Source organism: Ambystoma mexicanum, chromosome 4p, assembly GCF_040938575.1.
Source record: "Ambystoma mexicanum isolate Mex_15411 chromosome 4p, UKY_AmexF1_1, whole genome shotgun sequence".
Lineage (NCBI taxonomy): Eukaryota > Metazoa > Chordata > Amphibia > Caudata > Ambystomatidae > Ambystoma > Ambystoma mexicanum.
In genome coordinates this window covers 140,747,152-140,765,324 of record NC_090927.1, presented here as the reverse complement: position 1 = coordinate 140,765,324, position 18,173 = coordinate 140,747,152, and the positions used below count along the sequence as shown (strand labels likewise).

General features: G+C 51.0%; 1 protein-coding gene across 3 annotated transcripts in view; it reads left to right on the top strand.

The window, feature by feature from the left end:
* SLC5A6 (solute carrier family 5 member 6) overlaps positions 1-18,173 on the top strand; it is a 1,144,170-nt gene that overhangs the window by 722,841 nt on the left and 403,156 nt on the right. The window lies entirely within an intron of this gene.

The following is an 18,173-nucleotide window of genomic DNA, read 5'->3' as shown; positions in this document are numbered from 1 at the left end:
TCTTTCGTTACCACTCTTGGTGGGACAAGGGCCTGTCTCTCATGAAGAACCCTTCTGCGGCCCCGGCGAAGAAGGATCGCCTTGAGAAGAAGTACAGGGTGCCAGATTGCATCCAAGCGCTTGCGGGCCCAACCGTCACCGGACTTGGTGGTCTTGGCAGCAGCCAAGAAGTCGTCGGGTGCTTTTTTCCTCTGCAGCGTCCTCCTTTCCGGACAGCGAGGGGAAGAAGTTGGATGCTATGGGACGACATGTGATCTACTCTGCGGCGACAACCATAAAGGCCGCCGACGCTATCGTAGCACGCTACGACCGGGAGCTGTGGTTCAAGATCGCTCCCATCCTGGACTTCCTCCCCGACGACAAGAGTTTGGAGGTGGTTTTTAAGTTCTGCAAGAAGGCGAGGTGGCGTCGGACCACGCCATCATGATGGCCCCAGACATCGCCGATGCAGGGTTCCTCCAGATGGGCAACAGCGTTTGCCTTTGTCGTCGTGGCTGGCTTAAAGCCACCAACTTTCGACAGGACGTCCAGACAAGGGTTTTGGACATGCCCTTTGACAGAGACAATCTGTTCGGGAAGGCTGTAGATTAGACTCTACAGGCCATCAAGGCGGACACAGACGGCACGTGCCATGGGCACGCTACAGCAGCGATGGCCGTCCTTTTGATCCTCAGGAGGCAAGTCTCCCCGTTCTGCCAAGGGTTACAGCAGAAGTTCCTCTTCGTACCGCCAACCCACCCACTCCTCCGCTCAAGAGACGAAGGGGCCGTTCCAACATTTTCAGAGGACCCCAAAGAGGCACGTCGACGTCCAAGCAGAAATGAACCGGCCGTGACGTCGGGCCCCCATCCGTGCACCCCGGTGGGAGGCCGGCTGACGAACATTGTCAGCATGTTTAAGACCATCTCGACTGACCGTTGGGTGCTGGACGCTATCGCTCACGGACACATTCTGGATTTTCAACAGAAGTGTCCCCAAATACCACTGATGGCCCATCAGGAAAATCACGTCCCTCAGCTGCTGCTGGAGTTTCGAGCCATGCTACAGAAAGAGGCGATAGAGCTCGTCCCAAAGCGGTTCCGGGGCTCTCGAGTGTACTCGAGGTACTTCCTCGTGAGAAAGACCACCAGGGGCTGGAGGCCCATTCTCGACCTCTGAACAAATACATGAAGTCCCAGAAGTTTCGAATGGTCACTCTTCAGCACGTGCTCAGACAGCTAGAAGAGGGAGACTTCCTGTCGTTGGGGCCAGAAGGATGCGTGCTTCCATATCCCAATTCACAAGGGACACCGCAATTTTCTGCGCTTTGTCGTTCAGGGGAAGCCTTACCAATTCAAGGCCCTTCCCTTTGGATTGAAGTCGGCGCCAAAGGTCTTCACCAAGTGCTTGGTGCCGGTGGCGGCACATCTGCGACCACAAGGGATCCACGTCTTCCCTTACTTGGACTGGCTCATCCGGGCCAGCTCAAGGAGCATCGCCGTCGACCACACAGCGAGGACCTACTGACGGATCTGGGAATTATGCAAAGTCCTGCTTGACTCCATCGCAGGATGCACTGTTCCTGGGATCCCGGCTCAACACTGGGCAAGGTGCAACGGCTGCTCGCTCTGAAGATCGCCACGGTGAGGGCCATCAAGTCTCTGCTCTCCATGATGTCGTCATGCTTTTACCTCATTCAACTCTGCAGGCTACGGATGGGGCCACTGCAGGAGTTCCTCGACGCCCGTAAAGTGTCCGGAAGCTTCCAGGACAAGATCGCTCTCAAGGGGTTCTGTCGGGCGATAAGGTGGTAGGGCGTGTGCTCTCATCAGACCGGAGGCACGGATTTCCAGACCCCACCACATCAGAAGACAGTAACGACGGATGCCTCCCTGGAAGCATGGGGAGCCCACGCCAGAGGCCTGTGGCTGCCGGAGGAAAAGACATCAACGTGCTGGAACTACGGGCGGTGTTTTGGGCCCTCAAATCGCTCCTGCCATCCCTCAAGGGAAAGGTGATGTGGGTCTTCACCAACAATACCGCCACAATATTTTACATCAGAAAGCAGGGGGGCACCAGATCCCCGGCGTTCTCCAAAGAAGCGCAGGACATGGCATTGGGCCCTCGCCCAGGGGATGTTCCTCATCCCGTTTCATCTGGCAGGAGTAAAGAACACAGTCGCCGACTCTCTGAGCAGGGAGCTTTGCTTTTGCCACGAGTGGGAACTTCAGCAGAACATAGTAGAGAATCTATTCCTCAAGTGGGGCAATACCCAGATCGACTTGTTTGCGACAGCAACAAACACCAAGTGCCGGAGGTTTGGCAGCAGGTTTCCCCAGCAGGGGAGCATGGGGGACGCATTCTCATTCACTTGAGAAGGCCTCTTTCTGTATGCGTTCCCTCCATTGCCGTTGTTACTTCGAGTCTTCAATGTACTCAAACGGTTCCGGTGCCGGCTGATCCTCGTCGCACCGGCGTGGCCGAGGCAGATCTGGTACCCGGATCTTCTCAGCATGTCAACGGCACCACCAGTCAAGCTGCCCATGGTCGCGGATCTCCCCTCCAGGGAAGGAGGCGCCATTCTTCACCACGATCCAGGGTCTCTGAACCTGAAGGCGTGGCTCCTGCAGCGCTAGAATTGGGTGGCTACGATCTCCTGGCAGACTGCAAAAAAGTTCTCGGCAAGGCTAGAACCTCATCTACTTAGAAATGCTACGGACTCAAGAGGAAGAGATTTGCAATTTGGTGTCATTCCCAGAAGATCGACCAACTGAGGGTCAAGGCTCTTCAGGTACTTTCATATTTGCTGTCGTTGGCCAAATCGGGACTGGCCCACGCCTCCAAGGTTCATCTGGCGGCTATATCCCTCTACACCAGATCCGCAGTGTGACCATCCTTGTGGGCGCACTAATTAGTCAAGGACTTTGTCAAGGGGCTATTCCGCTCGTTCCCGCCGGTGAAGGTTCCGGCCCCGGCGTGGGAGCTCAATGTGGTGCTTTCTAGGCCCAACGGGGTCCTCTGTTCAAGCCTCTGCATTCTGTACCACTCAAGTTTTTGTCGTGGAAAACCGCTTTTCTCGTGGCCATCACTTCTGCACGACACATGGGGGGAGATCCAGGCCCTTTCCTGTAAACCACCTTACTTGACTTTCCACGAGACGAGGGTGGTGCTGCAGACTCACCACTCCTTCATGCCCAAGGTGCCGTTGGACTTTCTTCTAAACGAGCCCTTGGTGTTGCCTGTATTTTTTCCTACATCTTTGTCGCTGTTGGATGGGGCTAGAGCACTGAAGTTTTATGTGGCCTCGCCAATCTGTAACCACGTCTGGTTTACCCTTACAAACAAACAGTGCAAGCATTTTGTTATGTAAGAATTGGTGCAGTCACAGTGTGAGACTGCACAACACTTATCTGCTTGGTGTTGGGTAACCCATCTTTTGGTGTAGTCTGTACTACACAAGTTGGTAGTGTGACTGAGCAGCCAGGCCTATTTCAAGAGGGGTAAATGTGAGCTGTAGAAATGAAATTCGTAAATGCAAGTAGCCAAGTAACACTTCCACTCAAGGTTTCTGTTATAGTTATTTATTTAATTAACATACTTTTTTAGATCAGCGTTCTTTAAAAAGGCAATTTGTGTAACAATTAAAATGTACTTTTGAGAATCGAAACAAGTCAGTGGATCACACAGGTTATACTTTGCAGATTCCGAGGTTGCAGAAAGGAAAGCTTTAGGGAAGGAAAAAGGTTAAACGAGTTCTCAGTATTTGTGAAGACAACTAAATCTTCCAATGAAAGCTAGATAAGCCTTTCCACGCAGTAACAATTTACACTAAGCTACTGCCTATGAGGGACAAACAGTCATAAAGTCAATGGAATAGAAGAGTCTGCAGGGAGCCAGGACAGCCAAAGTCAATTGGAGTACAGTCTATGGATCTGAGGCACTTCTTAAATCAAAGCCTTGAACAAAGTTAGAGGGGTCGTAGAAAAATCACTTGTAGGGTCACAAGCTGTGGAAAGAGAGTTGGAATCAACTCTAAAGATAAGCCACTGCAATTCCCAACTGAGAAAAGTACAGTTTAAGGACAATGAGGCAAGTACCCCAACCCTAAACAGTACCTCTGGTTTGAAGAAGAGTGGCCCCGCTGGATTCTGTCTTGCTACAGCAGTGCACAACCTTTGTTCCTGAGCCTCAGTCGTGGGGACAAGAGGGAGGATGTCTAGAGGGCTCCTGCGGCGGTATTTGGGAGGGCGTCAGAAGCTACAGGTTCTTTTCGGTTCAGCGACACTTCGCGGTTTTAGCGCTTAGCAAACAGCACCATCTCGGATACCGGTTGGGCTTTATTCACTCCTTGGGTCCTGCACTCTGGTGACTAGACTCGGATCTGGTTGTCTTGCTTCTGGAGGGTCCTTAGGAGACTCCTGGAGCTTCTAGTCGGAATCGTTACCGCTTCAGACGTTTCACTCGACTACGGATACTCGACCCCTGGCATTGGGCTTCTGAAACAACAGAGAGGCACAGTGTGGCAAAGCGAGACTCTGGGACTCCAAGTAAGTTACTTCAGCTTTATTGTCCAGGTCCTGCACCTTCACTAATACACAGGGATGGTGGGGGACACAATAACAAGACCAGGAGGAACACTGGGTTTTCCCCACACCCCACTCACACTCTCTAACTGACCAGCCCAACCATCACCCGCAGAACCCCACGGCTCACACATTCCACAAGTGATGACACCATCAGATTCGACACTCCCAGCTGGAGCTTAAACTCACATTACACACACTTCCCCCTCCCTCGGGGAACAACACAACAAAGTGATTAAGGCAATATGACCAGCACACCACCCAAATCGCTACAAGCCCAGCACTGAGTCACAGAACACAGCAGCCGTCCATATTCGCAACTACAGCACCCAAACACAAGGAAATCCCTCACAGGCCTAACCGGACCACCACAAAATCCCCGACACCATGTCCAACGCAACACTAACAAACACTCAACTGAAGCCACAGTCGATACTCAACCCCTCGATTGAACCCACAAGAAACAAAAATAACAAACTATGCACCTCCACCGTCCCGGGCTGCCCCTCGGAACCTAGGACTGCCACTCCTAGATCACACTATTGTTTCAGGAACACTACTGCCTAACGAACCCTAAACCACCAACACACAAACATCATCCCACTCTGGTCTGCCCCCCAGAGTCTCGGAACTGCCACTCCCGAGCACAAACCCAGCTCAAATGAGCACAACAAATGCCAATCTCCATCGAGGGACCACGCAACACCAAGGTACCAATCCAGAACCGCCATGGAACAACCAAAAACTGGACACTGTTCAGTATCCTGTGGAACAACCAAAAACACAAGACACACCCCGATAACTAAACAAGTTGTAAATCACTCGGGGCACATGTCAAAATTATGAGAAATTACAACCCAACGGTAAGTCGTTCCGCATTGACAGGAACTAAGAGCCTTCGCCCACATGCACAACCGCAGCTGTTTACACCACAATGAACACGCAGCCTGCTCTAAACAACAAGGGTACCCATAGCTGCTGCACGAACTGCGGACCCACCCGGCCATCCACACCAATGCAAACCTCAAACTCGCTCAAACACAGACTGCTCACACTCCGTAAACAGAAACAGTGTCTACAAAAACACTGCCTCCAACAGCAGAACACGTGGCCCCGCCCGGCCGTCCACACACGTTGACTGGAACCTCCAAACCAAAACTGACATAAAAACATAATGCGTGGACCCGCCCGGCCACCCACGTATGATACATACTGCAATAGAACCCCGAATCGCGGCCACTCCCGAGCTTGTCTATTGCAAAAACCGCAAGTGCTAACAAATACTCCAGAAAATAGACAGAAACATAAATCCACTACAGCAGGACACGTGGGCCCGCCCAGCCATCCACGGTGTGATCAAATACCGCAGTTAGAATGTCTAACACTGACAAACCAATGGCAGTTGGAAATGATATGCAGACTTGGAAATTATACGCGGACCCACCTGGCTATCCACGCCCTATGCAACTACCAACCAGATAGACAACGCCTGCGAATCAAAACACATACATTGGAAACTGAGGTAAGCACACACACTCACACCCACATGCCCTGTCACCATCGACACGTCTCAAATCAATGGACGCACTATCCATCATATTGTCACATACTGCTGCACCACAACACAGAAACACAAACATTTGCATTTTGTCAATATCCACCCTCAAGTCCTCAATCCGTAATGAAGGTAGCTACCACTGCCCTCAAATCCAACAGGCTGCCCTCCAGAAACATGGAAACGCCACCCTCCAGACCAATATGCCCCACAGTATCCTTGAAACGCCACCCTCAAGTCCACAATCTGTCATGAAGATAGCTACCACCACCCTTAAGTCCAATAGCCCTCAAATCCCCATGCCCAGTGATAATAATACTTTTCGTACTAACCAGGGACTTACCAGGGAACATAAGGCCACAACGAAACACACCACTGGGAACAAACAACGGCCTTAACAAAACATCAACCCCCCTTACACCACCCGGGAGCGATGACCTGCACCCTTTAAACGTGAGCCACAACAGAGAAACACCACCACTCTGGCCCCAAGAAACTAACCTGATCTAAACCGTGGTCCAATCCGACTCCAGTCCCAACGGTTCCTTGAAATACCCCAGAGCCGTGTCCAGGAAGTGACACTGTCTCTCAGCACCAGTAAATGAAACACTTTTCGTGGGATTCACCATCTTCTGCTGGAAAATGTCAGCAAGACAAGGACGGCCCACGACCTGCGACTGGCACTCCACACGGACTGGAATCTGAACCACAACGGCCTTGCTCCCATGTCACATGGCTTTTGTTGATGAAATCTTGGAGAAAGTCCCGCCACAGCGCCTTCAGATTCACTTCAATAACGCTGTGGGCGGGACCCGAACCACAGGAGCACCAATGGCGATAGAGGTGATAGGCTCGCGGAGGGTCAGATGGGAATGATGTCGTCACTCCTTCAGATCTGATTGGCTCGCGGAGGATCAGATGGGAGCAACGTTATCATTCCTCCAGGCTCCGAACTGACAACAGCTTTTCTGGCTCCGACCGAGCCATGCTCCTTACACTCACCCCAAAAGCCCCCACGCTTATCAACGAACGGCACGGAAAGGCGCCCTGGAAACGGGCCATGCATCCAAAGCCGCCGGCCCTCTGAAATTCAACTCGCTCGAGGACTCTGCTCCATGTGCGAACCTGACCGTTGCTGCACTGCTCACCTCTTAGCACAGGCGGCGGGACTCCAACAACAATTGGCACGACTCCCTTCCACCGCAACACTGCTCGCGGAGAAACCCGTGCTCAAACTGGCTGTGTCTTTCACCAAATACGGTTAGCAGGCAGTTCCAATGACAAGAAAGCTGCACTCCGCCACCGACGCTTCTCCCATGCAACTTCACAACGTGAGGGATTAAATCAAAGTCTGGGCAGCTCCAGCGGCCGCCGAGCTCCAATCCGTCCGGTGTGTGGGGCAGACCATCGGGGGCAGTGTCCTCGGGTGTTCCGTCGCTGCACCCCCTCCAGCAGCTTTGCCTGAAAGACAACGCCTACGGTCCCCGCACAAATCCCATCCTCGTCGCCAGTGTGGCAAAGCGAGACTCTGGGACTCCAGTAAATTACTTAAGCTTTATTGCCAGGTCCTGCACCTTCACCAATACACAGGGGTTGTGGAGTACACAATAACAAGACGAGGAGGAACACTGGGCTTGCCCCACACCCCACTCACACTCTCTCTCTAACTGACCAGCCCAACCGTCACCCGCAGAACCCCCCGGCTCACACATTCCACAAGTGATGACACCATCACATTCCACACTCCCAGCTGGAGCATAAACTCACATTACACAAACAGCAAGTCGGGGTGATGTTCCAGTGAAGTTCGTCTCGGGGTTAGTTGGTTCCCCTAACCCAAGGGGAGAAGTTGTTCTGTCCAGAGCTCCTCTGTTGAGGTGAAAAAGGACTTCAGCACAGCAGCAGGGCTTCACAGGGCAATTCAAAGGTCCGGGAGAATGCCGCCAGCTTTAACGGTTTCTTCGTCAGGTGTTTCTCCCAGTGATCAACTCTGCCTCTAGTCCCAAAACCCTCGCCTTTTGAGCGGGTTTCTTCAATTCATGCACAGCCTAGGCTGTCAATTACACAGGACAGCCAGCCAATCAGAACTAGTTGCATTCAGGCATTCCTAGAGACAAAGGGCAGGGGAGTTTCGGGAACCTCCCTCACATCCTGCCCTTCCAGACACACTGGAGCCAGAGGCGGGGTTCAGGGCTGAAGCCTGCTAAAGCCAAGACAAATAAATCTGTCTCAACGCACATAGTAAAAACCAAGAAAGACCTCACAAACAAAAAATGGCAAAAAAAGAAGACTGCAGCCATTTTAACGAAATGGTCACCCATGGGTGCTGTACTGCAGCTGAGGGTTCAGCCTGCGGTAGAAAAGCGCACTGGTAGGAAAAATTAAACCACTGCCACCAGCCATTTAAAGTAGTGAGGGTAACATAAAAATGTTATGAGAATGTAGGATAAGGGGCTACTAGGTAACGCCCCTCCTCCCCCCTCCCAGCACCCCAAATAACATAGTGTGCTGGACCTACAAAGGGAAAAGGTAAATAAAGTCAATTTCACTTAACTATTCTTGGGAACTGTAGTTCACACAAGAAAACGTATTTAAACCTTCTGAGAAATCTAAAGGGATTTGTCTGTGACACTTCACTGAAGGTGCTGTGTGTCACCATACAAGAAGTAGATGCCTATGGAGTTTGTCTGACTCCAAACACAGTAAAAACAGAAGATCCAAATCAGGTCAAAACACTTGATTGAGTGACAAAAAGGCTTCAAGGCTTCAAGTCCAAAATCCATCGAAAGAGCTGGGGGTATCTTAACGTTGAAGGGAATTAGCACAGACATTAGAATTCTCCCTAACACATTTTAGCCCATAGTTCACCTTTATCAGCCATCTCTGGCAATGTCAGTGAGAAGTGTGATGCAGCTGTTGGCAATGATGGTATTGTGATTCTTTTCTACTACATGATGGGGCGGAGGGCACATCAACACTTGTTCACTGCCCGGGTAAAGTTTAAAGCCCAGGAGGCTCATTTGCATATCAATGATTTGCAATTTATGGCAGTTCAAAGGGCATGCACGCTTTTCAATGCGTGCAAGCTGAAAACCGGGCTGGGCAGATCTTTTCTTGTACTGCCTCCCAAATTGTGGAACAGCATCCCTGAACCCTTGAGGTTGGAAACTAATCACTCCACCTTTAGGAAGGTGTTGAAGACTCACCTTTTTAGATGAGAAATCGGGTGACGATGCCTTTTAGAGGCTTTCTGGTGGTTAGTAGTCCCTCTTAAACAGTGGTCGAAGTGTACGAAAAGAAGTAGTGGAGCTATGTTCCCTACTGGTCTGCACCGCTCCCAGCAAACCCCATCGCCATACCCCCTCCCATGCACAGTATAAACCCCCAAATGCATGCGCCTGCAGTTTAAGGGAATGTTCAGTGCACTGCACTGAAAGTGCAAGTTTCAACTGCTTCCTACACATTTATTTTAAAACAAAACCGTTCCGGAACGGTTTCTTTTTAAAATAATAGTGTAGGAGCTGTAAAAGGTAATTTAAAAAAGTATAGGAGCACCGCTCCCGACCGCTCCCGCTCACTTCGACCACTGCTCTTAAATGTCGTATGTCACGTAGTATCTGTTGTGTATGTTTAAGCGCCCTGATGCCCGTGGGCTACCGGCGCTCTACAAAAACTACATACATACATACATGTACATAGCGTCCTTGTATATAGATTGCAACAGCAATGTTTTATGTAAACAAGCAAGGGAGCACATATTCTCTGGTACTATCACAAGTAGCCCATGTCGTTTGGCATTAGTGCGTACACAGGGAAGATCGGCTTCAAGTCCAGCATGTACAGGGGTGGACACTTGCCTAGTGGTCTGCCTCAGCCAGCAGGTTAAAGTAGATCACATGGGAGAACGCTGCACAAGCACACTTGAACCCAATTTTCAGCAAGTGGGGTTTCCTGATATCTACTTAATTGCACTAAATATTAACTGAAAACCTTCTGGCCTTTGAGACCACATACCCTGTGCTGAAGTCGCTAGGCGATGCACTGTGTTTAACAGGGCCTGGGGTATTTGCTTACGCTTTTCCACATGGATTTCCATAATCCGCCCTGGTGGGAGGATTGTGGGTGGCCACCCTATTTATGATAAACGGGGCAGACACTGATGGGTTATCCCAATCAAAGGTGAGGTACCGGAGCAGTCAAGGCTTAGTCTGAGGAAGGGTATGAGGGTGGGTTTGGGCTACAGTGAGCTCACGCAGAGCAACACCACTAATTCCAGTTAGACAGTAAGTATATACAAATACAATTATTTATTGGACCTTTAGTTTACAATCCAAGCATTTATAAATCACAAGTAAGCATTGTCTGACAGAAACCTTATAAAAACATATGTACACATTCACCCTTAGGATAAATGGAATTGCATATGAATCAGTTACCAGTGCAATACAGGCGAGTAGTCTGATGCAGAGCCAATAGGCATAACTCTTTAGAATCAACACAAATGGCTTTCCTCAACCTTATAAAGTCAAACCTTAAGATGGTTTGGGGCCGGATGCCCAAACGTCACCAGTTTCTATGCATATACTTCTTCAGGTAGGTTACTATAGGAATAGCAGTCCAAGTGGTTGGGATTAATGCAAATAATTCCAAAGTTAGATACAAGTTTAAGTAAAGTTCAAGTGAGTACTTGCTCAATCCAATACACTATGATAGCCCAGGAAAGGATCCTTAACCCCAGTTCCCCCACCAAAGATCTGGTTAGAGCGAGTTAGGGTCAGGACTTCGCGCCCAATGTTACCCTCTGGCGGGGGACATAAAAATGTATGTTAACTTACCCCCTGACTCAGATTCTTCCAGGTACCCCTGCAGGTGTACTGGAATCCATTGGGGACACACTTCTCTGCGCTTTGTCCGGGTGAGGACAGCCCAGGTGTCGAGGGCGCAGAGATCACTTTCTGTTTCGGGGTCTGTCGCGGTCAGCATTTCTTTCCAAACAGCTTCAAAAACAGGACAGAAATGAAGAAAGATGAAGACTTCTGCGGGTCAGACCACCTCAGGACAAATCACAGGATTGAAGGAGTGTTCCAACGAGAGCTACTATGGTCAGACGGCAACAGGTGATAGATGGTACAGTGAAAAACACAGGCGCAGCCCCAGCACAGTTTCACTTGGGGTGAGATGACTGACCTAAGCTAAAGATCTGCAAAGTTCCATGACTCTGCTCGGAACGATGACTGCTGCAGCAAGGTAGCTCAGGAGAGAGTTGTTCAGTCCACCGGTTAATCCAGTGACACTACTAAAGGTTCAGAAGCCACGTTTCTTCAAGCAGGGGTCAAGAGTTATTGTTCCCACTGGTACAGGGGTCAAAGCACCAGACAAGATCTTGTTGACCCATGGCCTCACCGGGACAACACTGGAGCCTATGCTGGTCAGCTGCAGGTGTTGTCTTTGGGTGGTCAGCAGCTACTCATATTTTTAGAAGTTTGATTCCAACGATGATCTGCAGAACAGTTGCAGGAGTCCTGTGTTTATCCAAGATTAAAGCTGGGAGCCTCCATCAATGGTAAGGGTTTATACCATTCAAACAGCTATTGGCTGCTCGATCATGGACAGCCACTGGTCATCCCAACCGTCCAGCAACAGACATGCAAGAACCAGTGGATGCGGATTGCGACTATACAGGCCATGTTACTTCATCTGGCTCACCCACACACAAAGCCCCTTAGCACGCAAATGCCACAGCTTTCCCTAGGAAATGGGTTTCCAAATAAGGCATTTCCTGACCTAAGAAGTCAAAGAACAAGCGAGAATACCTTATGGTACTGCCATCTTGGGGTGCTAGCCACCAGAAAAACTGTACAGCTATTACTGCTACCACCAGCCTATTTTAGGGACATTCAAAAAGTAACCAAAACGCCATTACGGAAAAAGATAGGGTACAAATAATCCCAACTGCACTTCGCTCTAAGGTGATGTGTGCATTTGTAAAAATCCAAGAATACATATACAGTCTCTCAGTACTGACAGTCTTTGGGGCTAGTCAGTTTTCCCAAAAGAATTAGCAACTAGGCAAGGGAAGTCCAGCATAAGTCTTTACTTGCCTCCACAAAGTCAGGACACTGTTAAAATCAAGCAAAGTGTAGTGGGGTCTCATTGATGGAGGGAGAGGTGCAAAAAGAACATCTTTACTGACACCACCCAACACCACTGTTTCACAAAATTCGAAAACTGACATAATAGCTTAACACTAATAATAATCACACTAACATGCACCAGACAGGGTTATTCCCACTTGCCACGTCCAGCAGTTCAAATACCCATCCGACGGTTCCTGGTTGGCAAGTCAGCAGAACCAGAAAATAGCAGATTAACAACCTCTCGCCAAGGTGAAAGGATATTCCTAGGGAAGCGTGCAGGCCACATATGTACATGTACTTTTACGTCCCGTCCCCTTTCCTCCATGCTGTATGGGGTGTCCCTCGCTAGGGACGGGAGACGGAACCTTTTTCACCAGAGAAAACATTCTTTCCCTTTAAATCTAGCGGCGCGCAGGGGTGCAGCCCTGGGAGCATGCGCTCCCCTGATGCCGCCCACCGGCGCCACTCCTCAGTCCTCTTTTCTGCGTCGATGGGATCGGACCGCTTTCACCAGCGCTCCTGGGTTAGGCCTCCGGCCTTGTAATTCCACACGCTCTGCCCCGGATAAGTATTTTCTTTTAATCTTCTTCTTGTCTTTAATCAGATACCTCTCTCCTCGGGAGCCATGCTCCTCCCCGGCACAGTTCGACGTCAGCAGGCTCCAGCGTGTGCTCAGCCTGCAAGGAGCTCTTCCCTACGTCTCATCACGCTCTCCACCTCCGCTGCCCTGGCCCTGACCACGTCTGGGAGTCCTGTACTGCGTGCAATGCTCTTACAACGCACTCTGAAGAACAGGTTAGCCCGGTGGACTGGGCTCTTCGGAAGCCAGAGGACTCAAAGGAATTTGTCAGGACAAGTTCAGGCCAAGGTAGGGGCACTGGTTTCATCCGCACATAGAGCGTGAAGGACCTCTCTGGTTCTTGTTCCAGTGCAGGTACCGTGGCTACTACAGCTACCGGCCACCAGGCAGAAGGGTCACTAGATCCTATTGGTGACACCGATAACGGGCCACAAGGCTCTATTACCGGGTCTACACCCGAGGGGCTTTGCCCTAGTACCGGACAGAGGCCTGAGGGGGCACCTGTACGCACCACTTACCCCGCAAAGGCGACTCCTCCCCCTGGAGGTGCACGAGCGGGAGGGACCTTTCAGGCCCAAGGTAGGGGCACTGGTTTCATCCGCACATAGAGCGGGAAGGACCTCTCGGGTTCTTGTTCCAGTGCAGGTTCCGAGGCTGCTATAGCTACCGGCTGTCAGGCCGAGGGGTCGTCAGATCCTACCGAACACTGCGCTGAGGGTCCGCAAGGTTCTATTACCGGGGCTACGCCGGAGGGGCCACACCCTAGTACTGGACAGATGTCCGAGGGGGCGCCTGTGCGCACCACATACCCCCCAAAAGCGGCTCCTTCCCCTAGGAAGCGTAGGAGCGGGAGGGACCTTTTTAGGTCCTGGTACCAGGGCAGGTACCAAGGTTGCTTGCTTCAGCTCCAAGCTATCAGGCCGAGGGGTTGCGAGATCCTACAGGCGACTGCGCTGGGGAGCTGCAAGTTCAATTGCTGGGTCTACACCCTAGGGGCTACGCCTCGGTACCGGACAGATGTCCAAGGGGGGGTGCCTGTACGCACCACACACCCCGGAAAGTTGTCTCCGTCCAGGTAGCTGTAGTAGCAGCCTCGGTACCGGCACGGGAGGGACCTTCCAAGTCCCTGTACCAGTGCAGGTACCGAGGCTGCTACTGCAGCTACCGGCTGCAAGGCTGAGGGGTCGCAAGTTCCTACCGGTGACTGAGAGGAGGGGCCGCAAGGTTCTTTTACCAGGGTAAGGTCTGAAGGGCTACACCCCCAGTCCCAGACAGACATCTGAGGGGGTACCTGCATTCGGCACTACCGGCGGCAACCCGCCTACCAAGCCCCGCCCTGAGGTGCAGGGTAGGCCTCAACCTCGACCTCCAGGTGTCTTGGAAGAGGCAGGGCCCAACATGGCAAGCACCACGACACAGGTAGGCGGCATGCAGCCAGACAAAATGGCCAACGGGCTAGATAAAATGGAGTCTTGTCCGACACCATTTGGGGAACAGGTAGGGGAACGAGTTTCCAGGTGGGTCTAGTCTTCACCAAGTATGTGGCCAACGGCATAACCGTCATCGTCGCAGGGCCGATTCTCCCTGCAGACAGTAAGGCAGAGTAGGTTCAGGCTGGAGCACCCTCAGGGCCCTGCGCCCGTGCCAGCGCCTCCAAGCACTTCAATGGCCTGTGAAGGCGTGTTTTCTTGAAAAGCCATCACCCTCTGGACATGTTCCCTCCGATTCTGTCGCTTGCACCCACAGCCACTGCGCCCTTGGTTCCAGCGCCTCCAGCTCTCGTGCAGCTCCAGCTGCCCATGCCAACACTCACAACAACGGCTCCCACGCCTCTAATGGTCTTGGCAACCCCCACGGCTCAGTCGGTGCTGTTTGCACTGCTACTGGCAGGAGAAGCACTACTGGGCTACGGGGGACCAAATTCAACCCGGACACCCAGGAACGCATACTGGACCTTCCCTTGTGCACGGGAGACTGCATGTACGCCCTGGATCTGAAGGATGCTTACCTTCATGTACCGATCGGCAGCCCCATCGGTTCTTTCGTTGGTCAGGATCATGGGCTTTCCAATGCAAGTTTCTACCCTTTGGCCTCAATCTGGCCACCAGGTCTGTACAGAACGGAGGATTGCGTGGCAGCCACACTTGGGGCCCAGGGTCACCACGCCGGTCCATACCTAGACTGGCTCATCAGGTCAAGGTCTCCGGAGGCAGTCCTCCACACCGCCTTTGCCCTTATGCTCCCACTACACGAGTTGGGATTTCCCATCAATCTCAAGAAGTCACAGCTGGAGCCCAGGCACTCGAACGTTCCTGGGCCTCATCTGGGATACAAGCCCCTAGAGAATTTTCCCCTCAGAGGACCAGATCACAGCCATCAGAGGCCCTGGGGGCTTTTTCTGAGCAGAAGAGTGACCTCAGCATGGTGGTACCAACACCTAAATTGCAGTTACACTGCGCAGCCTCCTGGAATCGTGAGGAGTTTTCCCAGGCGAAGCCGGTCCGCATTCCACGGTGTCTCCATCACGACCTAGTCTGGTGGAGCACGGACAGCAACTTACGGATAGGCAGGCCCCTTCATCAGCCGGCTCTGCAGGTTACCATCCCCATGGACTTATCCCTGGCAGGATTGGAAGCTACCTTGGACAGCCACAGGGTCCACAGAGGGGGTTCTGTTAGGAGTAGGCGCCCTCATCGACTGGCTCGAGTGGGTGGCCATCTGGCTCACCCTCAAAGCCTATTTGGCGGCAACTGGGGCCTACCGGAACTCTGAGGAGAATGCTTTTTTTCTCATCCTTCAATCCGGTGGTTAAGATATTTGACGGGCCTCTCCAGGCTCTACCCTCCCATCAAGAAGCCACACCTAGTGTGGGACCTCAGCATATTGTTGGGCGCCTTGGCGCATAAACCCTTTGGGCCAATGGTGTCCGCGGACATCGGGCTAGGCACCATTAAGACAGCCCTCTTGGTGGGCCTTACGTCTGCACGTTGTGCCAGTGAAATTCAAGCTCCGAAGGCACCCTAGCCATACACTAGCTGTCACAGGACAGAGTGGTCCTCAGAACTCGTCCTGTGTACGTACCTGGGGTAGTCTATGCGTTCCATTTAAAGGAGGAGATGGTAATCCCTATTTTCTTTGCTGACCCTAAGGTGCTTAGACGGTCCTGCACTGTCTGCATACTAGACGAGGGCCAAAGTTCTATCTGGACAGGACTAAACTTCCGCAAGTCTGAGGTTCTGTTTATCACCCTCGGAGGGTCAGGGCCAGGGTATCAGGCTTCCAAGGCCTCCATAGTAAGGTGGATGGTGGCCTCCTGAAGGAGGCCTTGGCGGGGGAACGCAAGCCGCCTCCGGCAAACATGCATGCCCTCACGGTCGCAATTCAACAAGCTAGACACCCTTTACAATTCCTTCAATATCGATGGGAATAACATCAAAGTCTCCAACAAGGTCAAAACTCTAAGCATATACCTCTCCCTCACTAGGCAAGTCAATGCAATGACTTCAGCAACAGCTTACAGCTCTAAGCTGATCCATGCCTGCAAACCTTTTCATTCTATCAACAGTTGCATTACGTTGGCCAGAGCACTTATATTTTCGGAGTTGGACTATTGTAACACCTAGGATCTAATAAACGAAACATGAGCAAATTACAAGTGCTTAAAAATAATGCACGTGGATCTGCTTTAAACATCCCACGAACCTACCACATTTCATCAGTAAGACGCTGCACCCATTGGCGCCCAGTGTGAGACAGAATCACATTCAGAACTTTAGTGATCGCACATAAATGCCTTTCCAACACGGCACCAAAATACCCGGTCGACAAATTCAACAGAAACAAATCTGCCATGCCCAATAGATCTAACTACTCACACTGCCTAAATATTCCTAAATACAAATTACAAAAAGCTGTCGGGTCTAGTTTTCCCGGTGCTAGCAGCGAAGCTCTGGAACTCCCTGCCGACAGCACTAAGAGCTGAACCATCCTTTTGGGCTTTCCGAAAAAAAAGTGAAAACCTGTCTCTCTGCCCAGCAAAACTAAGTCCAACAAATTTTCTAAGCACATTGCTCATGCTCTGCTTCAATTAACGCCTGGATCTGTCATATTAGGCAATTGCTGTTTTTTTTTTCCTTCACTTCACCTGTATCTATATTGCACATTGTTAACACTGCACCTGCCTGGCATGTTTACTTGATCTGTAACACAAGTCAACTGCTAACCGTATTTTTATGTTTGTAACCATTGTGGTTTGATCAAGCAAAAGTCCCCAGATACCTTCGGGTTAGGCCTGCTCTATAAATAAACTAAACTAAACCTGGGGGCCATGTGACAACACATCTAGTCACAAACCGTATTTGTGACAACACACATATACCACAGGCTCATTGACTCGCAACCCACTTAACTAGGAGACCGCATCATGTCTCACTAGCTCCAAAGCCAGAAATTGACCGAACACATTAACAATATCTTCGAGATTCAAAAATGGATCAATTCATTAGCTCTGAACAACTCAAACACTGAGCTTCTTATCTTGGGCACTCAACAAAAGCTAAAAAAGCTTGATTCCAACTATGACACTTTACTATTGCCCAACAAGTTATCCCTGTGTCCAAAACCGTAAAAACTCTTGGGCGCCGATTCATGTAAAGATTAGTATGGAAAGTAGGAAGCTTGCGTGCGCAAGCGCCAGTTTGTCTATTCATGAAACACAATGCACAGGGCTTAGCAGGGACTTGTGAGGAATCTGCGCCGATCCAACACGTCACTATGACACCACGAACACCTTGCACCGGACTCGTAGCGAAGGGGTGTTGGGTTCTGCGCAGTCACCTAAAAAGGGGGGCAGAACACGTGGAATGGGGAACAAGCGCAAATATGGGCGTAACGAGGGATGTACCAAAGTAAAATCCTCGCAACGCCCATACGCGCGTTAAAAACATGTATTCATGGAATTGAACAGGGCTCGCCGGCGCGCAGTAAAATACGTGCAAATTCTCAAACACTTACGCCACGCGATAGCTGGCGGATACGTCAACGCGCACAAAAACAAATGCATAAAAAGCCTGCGCGATTTAACAAATGCGCGTATACAGCTACGAGGAATGTACCATCTGTGGTAGCAGTGATCGTGGGACACCGCAGGAGGAGGAGGATGGCCAGGACCTGGATTTTTCTACCCAAGACCAGAGTTTTTGGGATGCCGGATGACCAGGTCTCTATGGCAGGTATAGGTTTCCACCTCATATCGTATATTAGACCTGGTCACAGAGTGGGAGGATGACCTTACATCACCCACCCTGTGCTCCCAAGCATTGAGCCCCTTGGAAAAGGTG